The sequence below is a fragment of the Pinus tabuliformis genome, chromosome X (assembly GCF_031772625.1).
Source record: "Pinus tabuliformis cultivar Carrire ecotype Pingquan chromosome X, CPIR1, whole genome shotgun sequence".
Taxonomy (NCBI): domain Eukaryota; kingdom Viridiplantae; phylum Streptophyta; class Pinopsida; order Pinales; family Pinaceae; genus Pinus; species Pinus tabuliformis.
Window position 1 is genome coordinate 328,212,373 of NC_142308.1, and position 14,413 is coordinate 328,226,785.

The window sequence follows — 14,413 nt, forward strand, 5'->3', positions numbered from 1 at the left end:
GAATAAATTAATGTTTGGGACTACGCAAAGTGGGAAGATCTACAGAAGTGGAAGTAGGGAAGAATTGGAAACCAGTCCCTTAATTTCCCCCTCGCGGGAAAGCGAGGAAGAGCTCGCGAAAGTTTCTCTGAGAAGCACAGTCAGTCTAATAAGGTAGCATATTCCACATTTACCACCTCCACCTACACCGCCACCCATCTCACTCTCCTCACCTGCATCTCCACCCACCACACCTCTGCCACCACCACAATTTAGCATGGCGAGTACGATCAAATTACCGGTATTCAGAGGAGTAGGGAATGAAGATCTAGACCAATTCTGGTTCATGGTAAGAGTAGTATGGGAAGCACAAGGCATCATGGATGATAATATCAGGAAGGGTACACTGGTGAGCGTGTTGCAGGATCGTGCATTAACATGGTACATCAAGCATTCTAATGACCATCCAAATGCAGGAATCGCAGAAATCTAGGCCGCGCTAAACACTGAATTTAGCAGACCAAAGTCAGAAACACAATCAATCATTGGGTTTAAGGAGATCACGATGCTCCTGGGTAAGACCCGCTGGGATCTGGACCAAAGACTAAAGGGTATGATTTGTGAATCCAACATGATGTTGACAGATGGAAAACACAACGCATGGTTTGTAGCATCACTGACACCGCACTTAAGGACAATGCTGTCAAAGAAAAAACTTTCCACCCAAGCCAAAGCTTTAGAAATGGCGATGAGATTACATGAGACTCCTATACAAGACCTTGGTATGGGTGTCCAACAAATCCACGTGCAATTTCAAAATTTGTGTCTGGAAATGTAAAGTTTGAAACAAGACATGACGCCTCGGCCGGAGGCACACGAGGAGGTATGGTGCATAAAATTCAAAGGCCAGGGGCATGACAAGGACCACTGTCCAGTGTTCATGAACTACTTGGTAGGAGGAGGTTTGATGCCGTTAAGACCTGAGGCATAAACAGGACCGAGTGCGGCGCCTGCATTATGGTGCGCAATTTATCAGATAGGAGGAAAACGCACTACAAACAATTGTCATCTATTGTAGAAGTATACGCAGACGTCCTAGAAATTGTTTTGTAACTTCTGCAGGTTGGTAGGCCATGATGAGCGCACCTGCAGAAGCTACGAACTAATGATGGATCAGACCCCGACCTACAGGGTGCAGACTAAAACACGAGCCCTCGACCCAAATGTAGGAATAGGAAAGGCGCACGCTGGATTAGTTAATCCTAGATCTAGGATTGGACGTGAATGTACTACCAAAACAAACATGGGAAAGCACGGGAAGACCTACATTACAATGGTCTCCTATTCAGTTACAAATGGTGATCCAATAGAATATCTTGCCCATGGGAAGATTGCAAGGGGTGGCGGTAGATATTTAAGGTGCGAGCGCGCAGGTAGATTTTGAAGTGATAGAGATTGTCAATGACAGTGTTCCCTATCCGCACTACTAGGAATAGACTGGGCCACCGATATGAATGGAGTCATAAATTTCAAGAAGCGCAAAATAATCTTTGAGAAAAATTCCCTACGCGTAGTAGTGCTGCTAGATCCAGCCGACGGAGCGCGATATATTGAACCGGTGTGCGACGACAATAGTGATGATGATATCGATTGTATTTACAAGATAACTGCACGAGAAGAGGATTGGGTGAATCCGACTATAGATGGAAGGATTTCGTGGGAGCGCGAATGCTACTACACCTTGGATTTAGACGAAGAGATAGAATGATGGCAGAATTGGTTGCACAAAGTAACAACGCCTAATTGCAACATGATGGCTAGATCATTGTGCTGCATGACAACAGAAGTAAGGGATCTGCCGACATATGATGGGTTGACAGTGGTGGATGAATTCTTGAGATAATTTGAAAGCGCAGTACCATAATAGTAGTGGTTCGATGCGCTAAAGTTGACACTGTGCGCGACACCCACACGGTGCTGGGGTATGCATCAAGGAAATTTTGAGGACTGGCACGGATGTAGAAGAATGATGCACCTATGATTTGGGAAACCGCAAATACGGCTAGTAGAAAAATATGATAGACAAGATGATCCATGCACACACCTCACGAAATGGACCAAGGTCTACGGGGAAGAGCCACAACCCAAATGGGTACATTTATTTTATCATACCCTGGATCTCATACCCATGAATTGGTATACTGAGACCGAGCTCTACCATGGAACAAGTGAATGGGATGTCTTGCACGAGGGATTTCTGTTAACCTTCATGTTTGAATATCATTGGTCAGATATTGTTGACGATGCACTACAAGGAGTAAAAGCAACTATCTTCAAAATACCTGAGGAGCCAGTGGAAGTACTTCAGCTAGAATGGACAACACAGTTGAGCTGTTCACTAGAGTGTTATAACATAAATGTTGAGGAGGACGATGAGGACCCACGAAACATTAACATTTCAAAAACGGAGGATTTTTGCGAGATTCGCGGACCATCACTTGAAGACCTTGATATCACCATGCCGCTAAAGGTGAAGCAGGTCAACACTAGAACAGAGGCGGAGCCGAAGTACGCAATGCTTGGGGACTATTAGGATGATGCTACAGTGGATAAGGTCACTGAGTTGCTCCGCGAATACCAAGACTTGTTCTCGACCAAAATTACGGACTTAAAAGGGATCGTTGGTGATTTAGGGATGATGAAGATCACCTTGAAACCCAATGCGAAGCCAATTAAGAAGCAGCCTTACCGCTTGAATCCAAAGTATAAAGAAAAGGTCCGTGACAAATTAGACAAAGTGCCCACAGCTGAAATTATTGAACTAGTGGAAGAATCCGACTGGGTGAATACTATGGTAGTACAAGAGAAAAAATAGAAGGGTGAAATAAGAATATTCGTAGACCTCTGGAAGTTGAATGATGCCTGTGTACATGATCCATTCCCAACACCATTCACAGATGAAGTATTGGAGAATGTTGGTGGTCAGGAAGCATACTCATTCACAGATGGGTTCTCAAGGTACCATCAGATCAAGATCGCGCCAAAAGATAGGAGCAAAATGACCTTCACAACAGAATGGGGCTGCTTTCAATACACCATTATGCTGTTTGGACTAAAGAATGCGCTAGCTATATTTTCGTGCATCGTGGTGGCCGCATTCAAAGAATACATCCTTAAGTTCTTGGAGATCTATCTAGATGATTGGACTATCTTTGGATTAGTTAAGCACCATGTAGCAAGCTTATGCTTGATGCTGGATACTTTCCGTTGACACCAGATTGTGCTAAACCTTAGGAAGTGCACATTCCTCGTTCCCTTTGGAAACCTGCTGGGGCATGTGGTCTACAAACAAGGACTGATAGTGGAACCTGTGAATATTGTTGTTATCCTAAATTTGGAAGCACCACGAAGTGTTAAATAACTGCGTGCTACCTTGGGACACACTGGATACTATAGGAAGTTCATCAAAATTTATGCCCAAATAACCAAGCCGATGGAAAAGCTATTGAAAAAGATGTTACATATTGTTGGAATGATGATTGCATGAAGAGTTTGGATGTCCTGAAGGGGAAACTGGCCTCCGCTCCAATCCTGGTCTTCCTAAAATGGGATGTGGAATTTCATGTACATGTTGATGCATCGTGTATCATGTTGGGATCCGTACTCACACAGGAGGGCACAGAGGGTGTGGATTACCCGATCTCATTTGTGAGTCAGAGATTTTCCAAAGCCAAAAAGAACTATTCCACCACCGAGTAGAAGGGATTGGCAATGGTGTATGTGCTCCAAAAATACCGACACTATTTACTCAGGGGATATTTCAAGATGTACATCGACCATTCTGTGTTTAAATACCTAGTAAACAAGCTTGTGTTGGGGGGTGCATATGCAGATGGCTCCTACTATTTCAATGATTTTGTGGTCATATTCAAGTCGGGACGCCTAAACGTAGGTCCAGATCACTTGTCATGAATTGAGACAGATGAGGAACCCACGAATTTGGAGGAGGGACTACCTGATGCATAGCTCTTTGCAGTGCGCGTCGCAGACGGACCCTTTGAAGATATAATCCATTTTCTAACAACAGGGACTACGCCAAAGGAATGATCAATCCAATAGAAGAAAGAATTGGTGGTGTGTGCCGCGGGCTTTTCTGTCATCGCGGGGCACCTCTACAAGATGGGAAACGATGAGATATTGCGAAGATACGTACCTGAATTTGAACGAGGTTAGATCCTTGCGGAAGCACATGGGGGCGTTGTAGGAGGACACTATGCAGGACGTGCAACCACACAGAAGATTCTTCGCGTAGGGTTATGGTGGACGACCCTGCACTAGGATTCGAAAGAGCACTGCAAAGCCTGCGATATATGTTAAAGCACTGGAAAACCATCACGAAGAGATGAGATTCCACTAAATCCACAAATGACATTGCAGCCATTTGAAAAATGGGCAATCGACTTTGTGGGCGTGATCAAACTTCAGGGAAAGACGGGTGCGTGCTACATCATCACCACAACATAGTACCTGACACGATGGGCGGAAGCGCAGCTGGTCAAGGACTACATGGCCGCTACAGTTGTAAAGTTTTGTTCAAAAACATGTTGACATGATTTGGTTGTCCGAAAATCTTAATGAGCAATCATGGAACACATTTCCTGATGAAACTATAAACACGCTCACAAAAGAGTTCCAGGTGTATCATTAGAAAAGTACATTATACCACCCACAAGCCAATGGGACAGTAGCAACATTCAACAAAATACTAAAGACTGCACTGACCAAAGTATGTAACACACAGCAAAACGACTAGGACCTGCGTGTACCTACTGTCTTATGGGCGTACAAGACAACGTGCAATAAATTGATGGGACAAACACCTTTTAGGTTAGTTTATGGCATGGAAGCTATCATGCCGATGGAATACATTGTACCTAGTCTGCGAATAGAAATGCTCATAGGCATGACAGACCGCGAAGCTCTGGAAGAAAGGCTCACGCAATTAGAAGAACTCGAGGAAGAATGCTTTCTGGCTAGATTTCATCAGCAGGTACAAAAGCAATGAGAAAAGGCCTGGCATGACCACGATATCAAGTTTCTCACCTTCAAGGTAAACGACTTAGTGCTACTGTATGGCAACAAGTTTGAAAAATTTTTGGGCAAATTCAGAATGCACTGGTTGGGACCATATGTGGTTAAGGAGGTCACAGATGGAGGTGCGGTCTAGCTAGTCAAAATAAATGAAGAACCCTTCCTAGGTAAAGTAAACGGCAGTCACTTGAAACCCTACACAGGTGGGCCGACTCTTACTAACCGGCCGAAGTCCAGTCTTCGCGACCTAAGGAGCCGGATAAGGGCGTGGGACTATAAGCACATGCAATAGATGCCAGTACCAAGGTAAGGACACAATTCAGATGCGAATGATTCCGAAGAAAGAAAGCAGCAGGTATAGTAGGCAGTGGCTCACCGCACCAACAAAGTGACTCAGGATGAGTCATGATGATTGTGACCTGGGTCAGGCCCATACAAGACAACAATGTGGTCCCTTTCTATTAATAATTAGAAAATGTACATCATGAGTTTGATTCTAGTCCAAAACAAGGGAGATACTAGCAAAATTACAGAAGAACGAAATTAAAATATCCTTGCTATAGTTATCGATCACTACAATTTTCTATCTGAATCCTATATTTTATACATTCGTTCATTCCTACGGCCATAACCAAATTACATCAAGAGTTCCAATCTGAGCCTTTCGGCTATAACAAAATAACAATAACAGTTCATACTAAGCCTTTCAGCTATAACCAAATGATAATATAGGTATTCAGTCGGCAAACCAATCTCCATCATATCTCTGACATTTCTCTCTGCAACGAGCCCAACTCAAGTTGATCGTTCTAAAATACGGTGTCTACGTGAGGTGGTGAGTTGTCACGACAGTTAAGAATTCACCAGCGGTGCAGGAATCGTACCTGCACTCGACCATGCTAACAAGATGATCAATATATTGCCTATCAAATACTTTAGGAAGCGAAATATTAGTTTCAAATATTTAAAGGTACAAAATCTATGAAAGTTATTAATTAAGCACATTCGTAACCCTTAAACATGAAATATAAATCTAGTGCAGGAATAGGTAGGTTTTCAAGGTTAAAACAAAGGTCTAAGGTTATGGTTTTGAAGGGAAAAAGGGGTTAAAAATGAAGCAATTTAGCCTACCAACATCCTCCCCTCCTTAAGCTATTATGGGTCCTCACACAACCTTTACCTACTGCAAAAAAATCAAAATAGAGGAGCCTCCCTTCAATTTTGAACTTGTATGTTGATCCCTGCTTTCACTGTCTTTGCCTTCCTGCTTCAAGCCTTTTTGAGTTTCTTGGTCACCTTTTTAAGACATTCATAACACTTTGAGGCCTAATATTTCCATATCTTAACTTGTCTTTTTTGCTCCTTCACCTCTCCTGCCAACTCTGTATTTGCTCATTTTTGCACTGTACTATGCTCTTTCATGGCTTGGTTTAATACCTCCAAGCCATAAACATGTTTCTTGAGCTCTTCTATCTGACTATTCAGATAGAGGGTGGAGTTCTCCACTCTCAATTCCTCTAGCGCAGAATTCTCAGCAGTCGATTCCTGGCATGTACCATCATGGTCAAAGTTATCTTGGCCACCTTTCAGTTCCTACATTCAATACCATCAAGGGTTTCGACACCCAAAATCTCAATGTTACTAAGGGTCTCAATGCCCTGCATTTTTACTTTATCAGAGGTTTCTATACCCTATTCATTCAATTTACCAGGGGTTTCAGTACCCTGCTGCTCAAAGTCATTAAGGGCTTCAATACTGTTATAGACATTTTTGGGCACTGAAACCCCAATCATAAATGTCCATAAACCAAGGGATCTTATGTCCCTAAAAGTGTTGTTCCAACCTCTAAAAGAACGAGGTCAACTGATTACATCTTCTCCCAGAAGTTCTCCATGAAAAACTATCAGAACTAGTCAAAACTGGACCATCTCACCTGCTCCATGGTCAAAGTGCGTTGCATCCCACCTAGATACACATGAGAGGTGCGATGCATATTGAAAAGCCCTTCTATGGGATGCGATGGGCGAGAGTGGACAAATGGCAGGGTCAATCTGCAAGGTGGAGGATCATGGAATATTCCATAAACTTCTCCTATGACACTTGCCTCTCTGCATTCACCCACGGATGAGTAAGATATCATCAATCTCCAAGTGGAATTAAGAACTATCAGAGAGAGGACACTAATAAAATCTCAAAAGCTGACTCACCCCCCTTGCAAACATCTATATATGGATCCCTCATCCCAGAGATCCAGAGGCTGGAATTTTGTATCTTGTAAGGAAGTGTTGCTGGTTTCTTGGTGTAATATCATAGTGTTGGGTGATCTAAGCTTTTCATGAGGTGAAGAAGGGCTTTCTTGCTGAGAGGATGATGCTGGGTCAGAATAATTGGTTGTAATCCTCTTTGCTATTCTTGATTATTAATAAAGCTATTCAAGTTTTCCTCCACATTCTTGTATGATTGATGATATATGCATTTGTGTGGTCAATATATATCTGGTCCTATATTGCTTATGATAATAGATCTATGTTCCTGGATAGTGTTATGCTGCTTTGATTCTACAGGTGCTCTTTGAAGCTGGGTAGACAAGGAAGCGAGTGGCAAAGATCTATCAGAAGGGAGATGAATCAAGCAAGGAACCAAGCACAAGACAGAGGTTGGTCTCCTTTATTCCCCTCTTATCTATTTCTCATAAAGGAAGACGAAAGTGGTATTAGTTTGTTTGTTTCTAAGGTAGCTACCAGCCTTAGTGGGACTAGCAGCTCTGCATAGACACTAGATTCCCCGATAAAAAAATGGCGACTCCGCTGGGGAGCGAATATATTGTTTGTTTGTCTACATTTGTTTTCTTTATAAACTTACAGATGGAGCCTGAAGTCAAGCCAGCTAGCCTTCGAACTGCATTTTCTATGCAAGTGCAAAGTAGATCAATGTTGCTTCAGTCTATCTCGTGGTTTTTTTTATGAACTGAAAAATCGATTTACAAGCTCTCTAATTGCCCTTGTGGTGGCTCTAGTAACCTCTTTAGATCTACCCCTGTGATTGATTTAATGATTACCACTTGCTCGGCCTAAATCCCTGAACTGAGCTACAAACTGTGACCCGGAACCTAGTTGAAGTCTTGTCCCTAGACCATCGCACTGTCTCTTCTTTGGATTTTGGATGCATCGCACTTCCCAAGTGTAGTAGGTGCGCTGCATCTCTTTTTCCTTGTGTTACAGGTGCACTGATCAGACAAGGCCTCTTCTGCTCTTATATTTTGGTTTCTGTGTTCACTCTTTTCAGCTTTATTCAGGATTTTTGCGGCCTGTAGTCAGTATACCTCTATTGAAACCCCCTTCCTTGCCATTATTCCGCCTCCATTGTGCAAAGAAATGTAATTTTTTTTATGTATTTTGAGCCATTTCAGTTCTCTTTTACAAACAAGTAGCGTAATTGAACTGTCATTTCTTGATTTGAAAGTGTCGCAAGTGTCGTTTTCATTCATAGAAGAGAATCCGATTGTTCTTGATAGTCGATTACACTATTACTCGTGTATTTGATTTGAATTAGTAGTTTTTCAAGTGTCGAAAACAAGTTTTCAATTCCAAATCGCAAAGTGTTGTCATTGTCCTCATTTTGTCTTAAAAAGAAACTTGCTAGTAATGTCGCTTTGAAAAATAATTCAGATTTGCGCTTGGCTTTCTTTTTATCATTCACACATTAAGAAGGCTGAAAACAAATACATGCATGTGCATTTGCATTTAGACTGTTTGTTGATTTGATTTAGGACAGTGCATATAGTGTGTGCTCTCTGCTCTATGTTGAAGGAATATCGTCTCTCTTTCCTTAGTAGCTAGGATTTTCATTGCAAAAAGAAGATTAAACGATTGTTTATCATCTTAGATTGCATTTTAGGAATTGTACATCTACATCACGCGGTGAACCTGAAAGGAAAATTTCTTAAGCAAGATCAACTGTAAAATAAATTTAATGAATCTAAAAACGCTTTGGAACCTAACGCACAACATTTAGAAGTCTAGGCTAGAGACATATTCCGGCGTCGTAAAGCTTGGTAACTGTTGTTTTCATTGTTGGTTGGGTGATTCCTCCACTTTGAGACGATAAGTTCCAGTACGGACTTGTGCTCCCACGTACCGTCGAGTATATATTGGGAGACCACAATAGGCTTTATCCTTTATCCATAGGAAGCCGTGTCTGCCGCCCTATCGATCGCAATGCACTGAACACAGCATTCGGGAAGATTGACTGCCGTACCGTAAAAAGTATTCTACAGTTTTGCGATTGGTTTGGTAATCCCTCTGTCTAGATTTCCAGAGCAGTCTCTTTCGTTCCTTTTCATACTCCTTAAAGGAAAAGGTCCATCTGAGCACTTGTCACTTCAGGCTCATTAAAAATTGAAGGCGACTAGAGTCATCTTTTGTTTTTTCTCGACTCTTAAAAATTGAAAAAGCAAGTTGTGTCAAAGCATCTAAAATTTATTTTAATCAGAATAAATATCACCTTTCCTACGTTGGTCTTAGGTTAAGAAAAATGGAGTCCACCAACCAAGGAGTTCCCCTTAGGGGAAATCCTATTCCTTTCTCCTCTTGGGGAGATGTTGGTGCGCCCCATATGGCCACATTGTCGCTTCCAGGATTGACAATCGGCTTGCTCGTATGGCTCTTCTCAACCTCTGTCGTTCAGAACACCATGATTCCTGAACAATCAAGTCAACAACTAAACAATACCAGAGTTACCCCCCAACCTTCTACTTCATCCAATTCTTCCTCTCCTCCTTCCTCTTCTCTTGATGAAGTTGGTAAAGCCAAAAATCAAGTAACCGAGAAGAAGAAGAAGGAGCCAAAGGCGAAAAGGGGCAACCAAGCATCGTCTAGCGAAAATCCACACACTGCACCGTCCAGGCCTAAATTGCCATGTGTCATTTGCAAAGGAGACCACTATCATCGAGATTGTCCTTACATCCCTCGGATCATAAGGGATTGGTCTTCTCGTTTGCACAATCCAGTGTCATCAACCTCTGATGATCATGTTGAAAGTACACCATCAACTAGTGAAAGTGAATCCCCTGGACAAAAAGGAAGATGTAAATTTCCTTGTAAATTGTGTGAAGGCGATCATGACATCCACTGTTGTCCCTTCTAGACGGGGCTAAAAGAGTTTTGGATGACCGTCCTGTTTCACCGTTACGGATTCCTCCTGGATATAAGAAGCTCTTGCTGAGTCCGTCACTAGTTGAAAATCCAGCTGACATGCCCTTGTGGTCGGTTGAAGCGTCTATCATTGAAGATAAACCATCTGAATCCAAACCAGATGAAATTCAAAAGGTCGAGGCGGCAGTTGACCCGGTCTTTCCTTCAAAGGATCCATCTTCAGATGATACAGTCACCGAAGAGAACAAGAACGACACTGTTCAAATTCTCTTCGTAAGCACAGACTCTGATGAACATGAGAGCAGTCTACCCATTCCTTTACCGCAGGAAGGAAGTTCGTCAGAGTCATATCTGGCCATCTATTTGGTCCCATCTCCAAGAAAACTGGTTGTTTCCTTTGATTGGAATCTACTAGGCAGACCCTGTTTACCGGCTAGTGTACCATTTCGGATCATTGCTCAACTATATAGAATGGTCATGGCCGGTACCATCATAGATGAAGGGGCTTCTATGAGTATCCTTTCCTCAACTGCTTGGAAAGCGCTTGGTTCGCCATCGCTTTTGCCTGAGATGAGAAATCTAACAGGCTTTGACAAAGGAACCAGTCGTGTGTTAGGGATCCTTCCCAATGTGCCGATAACATTGAGAAGGAAAATCGTTCACATGAACGTAATGGTAGTTCAAGGACCCCTGGATTATAATCTACTCCTTGGACATGACTATATTTATTGCATGGGAGCCATTGTCGCCTCACTCTTTAGAGTAATGTGTTTTCCGCATGAAGGAAGAGTGGTCAAGCTCGTAGACCAGCTTTCATTCCCCGGTTCACACATAGAAAATAGTCATATACCATCCCTGAATGGTCTTTTCATGCAAGGAATGTCTCATCAATCCCCAGTCCGTCCTCCTGATGAGCGCGAGTGATTCGGGGGATATGACTGAAACCCAGGGGGCATGCACCCTGGCCTGTTTCGACAGGAAAACCTTGGGTATAGGGTAGGTTTCCGAAAAGGATATATGACTGGTTGACACACCCGTTTGTTTAGGAAAATGGGGTTAGACCAGAATAAGATACCTCTGTTAAGGTAGGCCTTTCCCGATAGAACAAATGTTTTTTCTGCAAATTGAGGGGTAACCTAGAAAAGGTAGGCCTTTCCCGATAAAACAAATGTTTTGTCTGCAAATTGAGGGGTAACCTAGAAACTCTACTTCACTATGCCTGGGGGCATGCAAACCTTTTGGCATGCAAGCAAAGAGCAACCATTTATTTTTTTAAATTTATAGGTCCTCTAACCCTTTAAACTCGTAGGATTGGTCATTTCCTAACTTTCATAAAGAAAGGATGCAGGGCAAAGCTTTGAAAAATGCCATTTATTATATGAGACATCCTTATTATACGACTGGACGAGCAGTTTTAACGCGGAATTCAAGCTCGTTAAAAAATAAACATAAGAAATGAGCAAATGTTCCCCCAGAGTTTAAGCTCATTAAAAAATGAACCAATTTTCAGTAAATAACCATCGTGAATGTATTATCATCAGCCTTTGAAGCCTTGGTCGTGTTCTCATCATCACCTCCACTCTGTATTGGCCGATCATTCACCCCCATTTGATTGTTTACCCTTTTTGAGGAACAACTGCGAAGAGTGATCCTGTTAGCCATCCTTGTGACACTGCCATGATTGGAAAATTCCAAACCTTACCTGGAATCAGCTGCTACCCGAATTTATCACTCGTTCCTCAAAAAATGAGTCTCCTTTAAGCTATTTTCAACTGACTCGTAAAATATGAAAATATTGCCAAGCAATTGGCCTCTCCAGCTCATTAAAGTGACCAGAAGTGCTATCCCTCCTTTAGATTTTAATCTTTTTGGACTTGAGGGATCATTACATAAAAATATCAAGCACTTGTTTTGTTCGGCTCGTTAAAAGTACCGAAAATTCATCCCTTTTGTATTGTTTTATACTTTTTCGGACTCAAGGGATTATATGACGAAAAAGGATTATTGGATTTTTCTTTACGTCCCTTTTTCAGACTCTCTAAATTGAAAAGGACAAAGTTATCCTTGTCGTTAAACTCGTTAAAACTGAATAGCGACAAACTTGTCCATACAGACAAGAACGAGTTTCACTATCGCTAGGCTCGTTAAAGCATAGCAATGGGTTTGCCTGAAGGGAAAATTATAGAACAAGCATATGTTATCCTCCTCAAGCTTGACAAAAATAAAGAGGTACTGGTCAACAATGACTGGGGAAAAATTGGGAAGAAAACTTGAAGAAACTTTATTGGTAGCAAGTCGCTCTTGAACATGACACTTTCACTCTGCATCCGAGTCAGGTTAGGTTGTTCCATTCACTGGTCATATCACCATGGGTCTATCACACCATCCATATTTGGGGTTAACGCTACCAATCCATCATGTTAGTGTCGCCGATATGTTCAAGAGAAGTCGCTCAGAGAATTCACCTGTGTCTCACCCATTGCAATACATTTACGCTCCATTTGTTCATGACCGCCACCCTAAACCTTATATCACCAGATCGTTTTCACCTCCATTAAAAACATTTTCTTCGTTCCGTGTCATTGATGTGGGATTCACTAAGGCCCTCCTATGATGGATTGCTTCTTGTCTACATCAGCTCATTATCCAATAGGTCGATCTAGGAACAACCCTTTCAGTACTTTGAAGCTTGCATGCCTCAATGGCAAGTTTCTCACTTCCGGCAACAGGTTTACATGAATGGCCTTCGACCGAAAGATTTTGCGTGGTGTTCGATGCCAAGTCCCTTATTCACACCACATGAATTGTACTGCAGTACCTTGAGGGTCATCATCATTATCGGTGATTCCTCTCGCGCCTGTTAACAACTTACATCATTGGCTGGTAATTAGGCGATGTCTTTCCATGTTCGACTCCAGAACATCTCTCACATGGATCAACTTGTACTTTGAGTGAAGATCGAATGAGATTGAAGACCCCGGATCTAGTTTCATCCATCCGGGCTGCGATATATATTCAGGAAAATAAAGACATCAAATGTACATCATTACTGCACAGATAATCATCCAACCTAAGGGACGATGGCTCTACCAGAATCATCAGTCTACACTCAGACGATTGTCTGTCTTATGTACATGAAAATGAATTTATAAAGTTGAGCATGGGAATGCCCACCTCAGCTAGATCATGAAAATATTATGAAGATAATGTATTGTATTGTATCTTATTACAGGCCGCCTTCCAGCTTGAAAAAACTTCAGATCCTCATGATAAAGCATTTCACCCGACATCAACATATTAACGACCTCATGCTTTAGGGGGCAACTGTTATAGACATTTTTGGGCACTGCAACCCCAATCATAAATGTCCATAAACCAAGGGCTCTTATGTCCCTAAAAGTTTTGTTCCAACCTCTAAAAGAACAAGGTCAACTGATTACATCTTCTCCCAAAAGTTCTCCACTAGTCAAAACTGGACCATCTCACCTGCTCCATGGTCAAAGTGCGCTGCATCCCACCTAGATACACACGGGAGGTGCGATGCATCTTGAAAATCCCTTCTATGGGGTGCGATGGGTGAGAGTGGACAAATGGCAGGGTCAATCTGCAAGGTGGAGGGTCATGGTATCTTCCAGAAACTTCTCCTGTGACACTTGCCTCTCTGCATTCGCCCAGGGATGAGTAAGAGGTCATCAATATCCAAGTGGAATCAAGAACTATCAGAGAGAGGACACTAATCAAATCTCAAAATCTGACTCACCCCCCTTGCAAACATCTATATATGGATCCCTCATCCCAGAGATCCAGAGGTTGGAATTTTGTATCTTGTAAGGAAGTGCTGCTAGTTTCTTGGTGTAATATCATAGTGTTGGGTGATCTAATCTTTTCATGAGGTGAAGAAGGGATTTCTTACTGAGAGGATGATGCTGGGTCAGAACAATTGGTTGTAATCCTCTTTTCTATTCTTGATTATCAATAAAGCTATTCAAGTTTTCCTCCACATTCTTGTATGATTGATGATATATGCATTTGCGTGGTCAATGTATATCTGGTCCTATATTGCTTGTGATAATAGATCTATGTTCCTGGATAGTGTTATGCTACTTTGATTCTACAGGTGCTCTTTGGAAGCTGGGTAGACAAGGAAACGAGTGGCAAAGATCTATCAAAAGGGAGAGGAATCAAGCAAG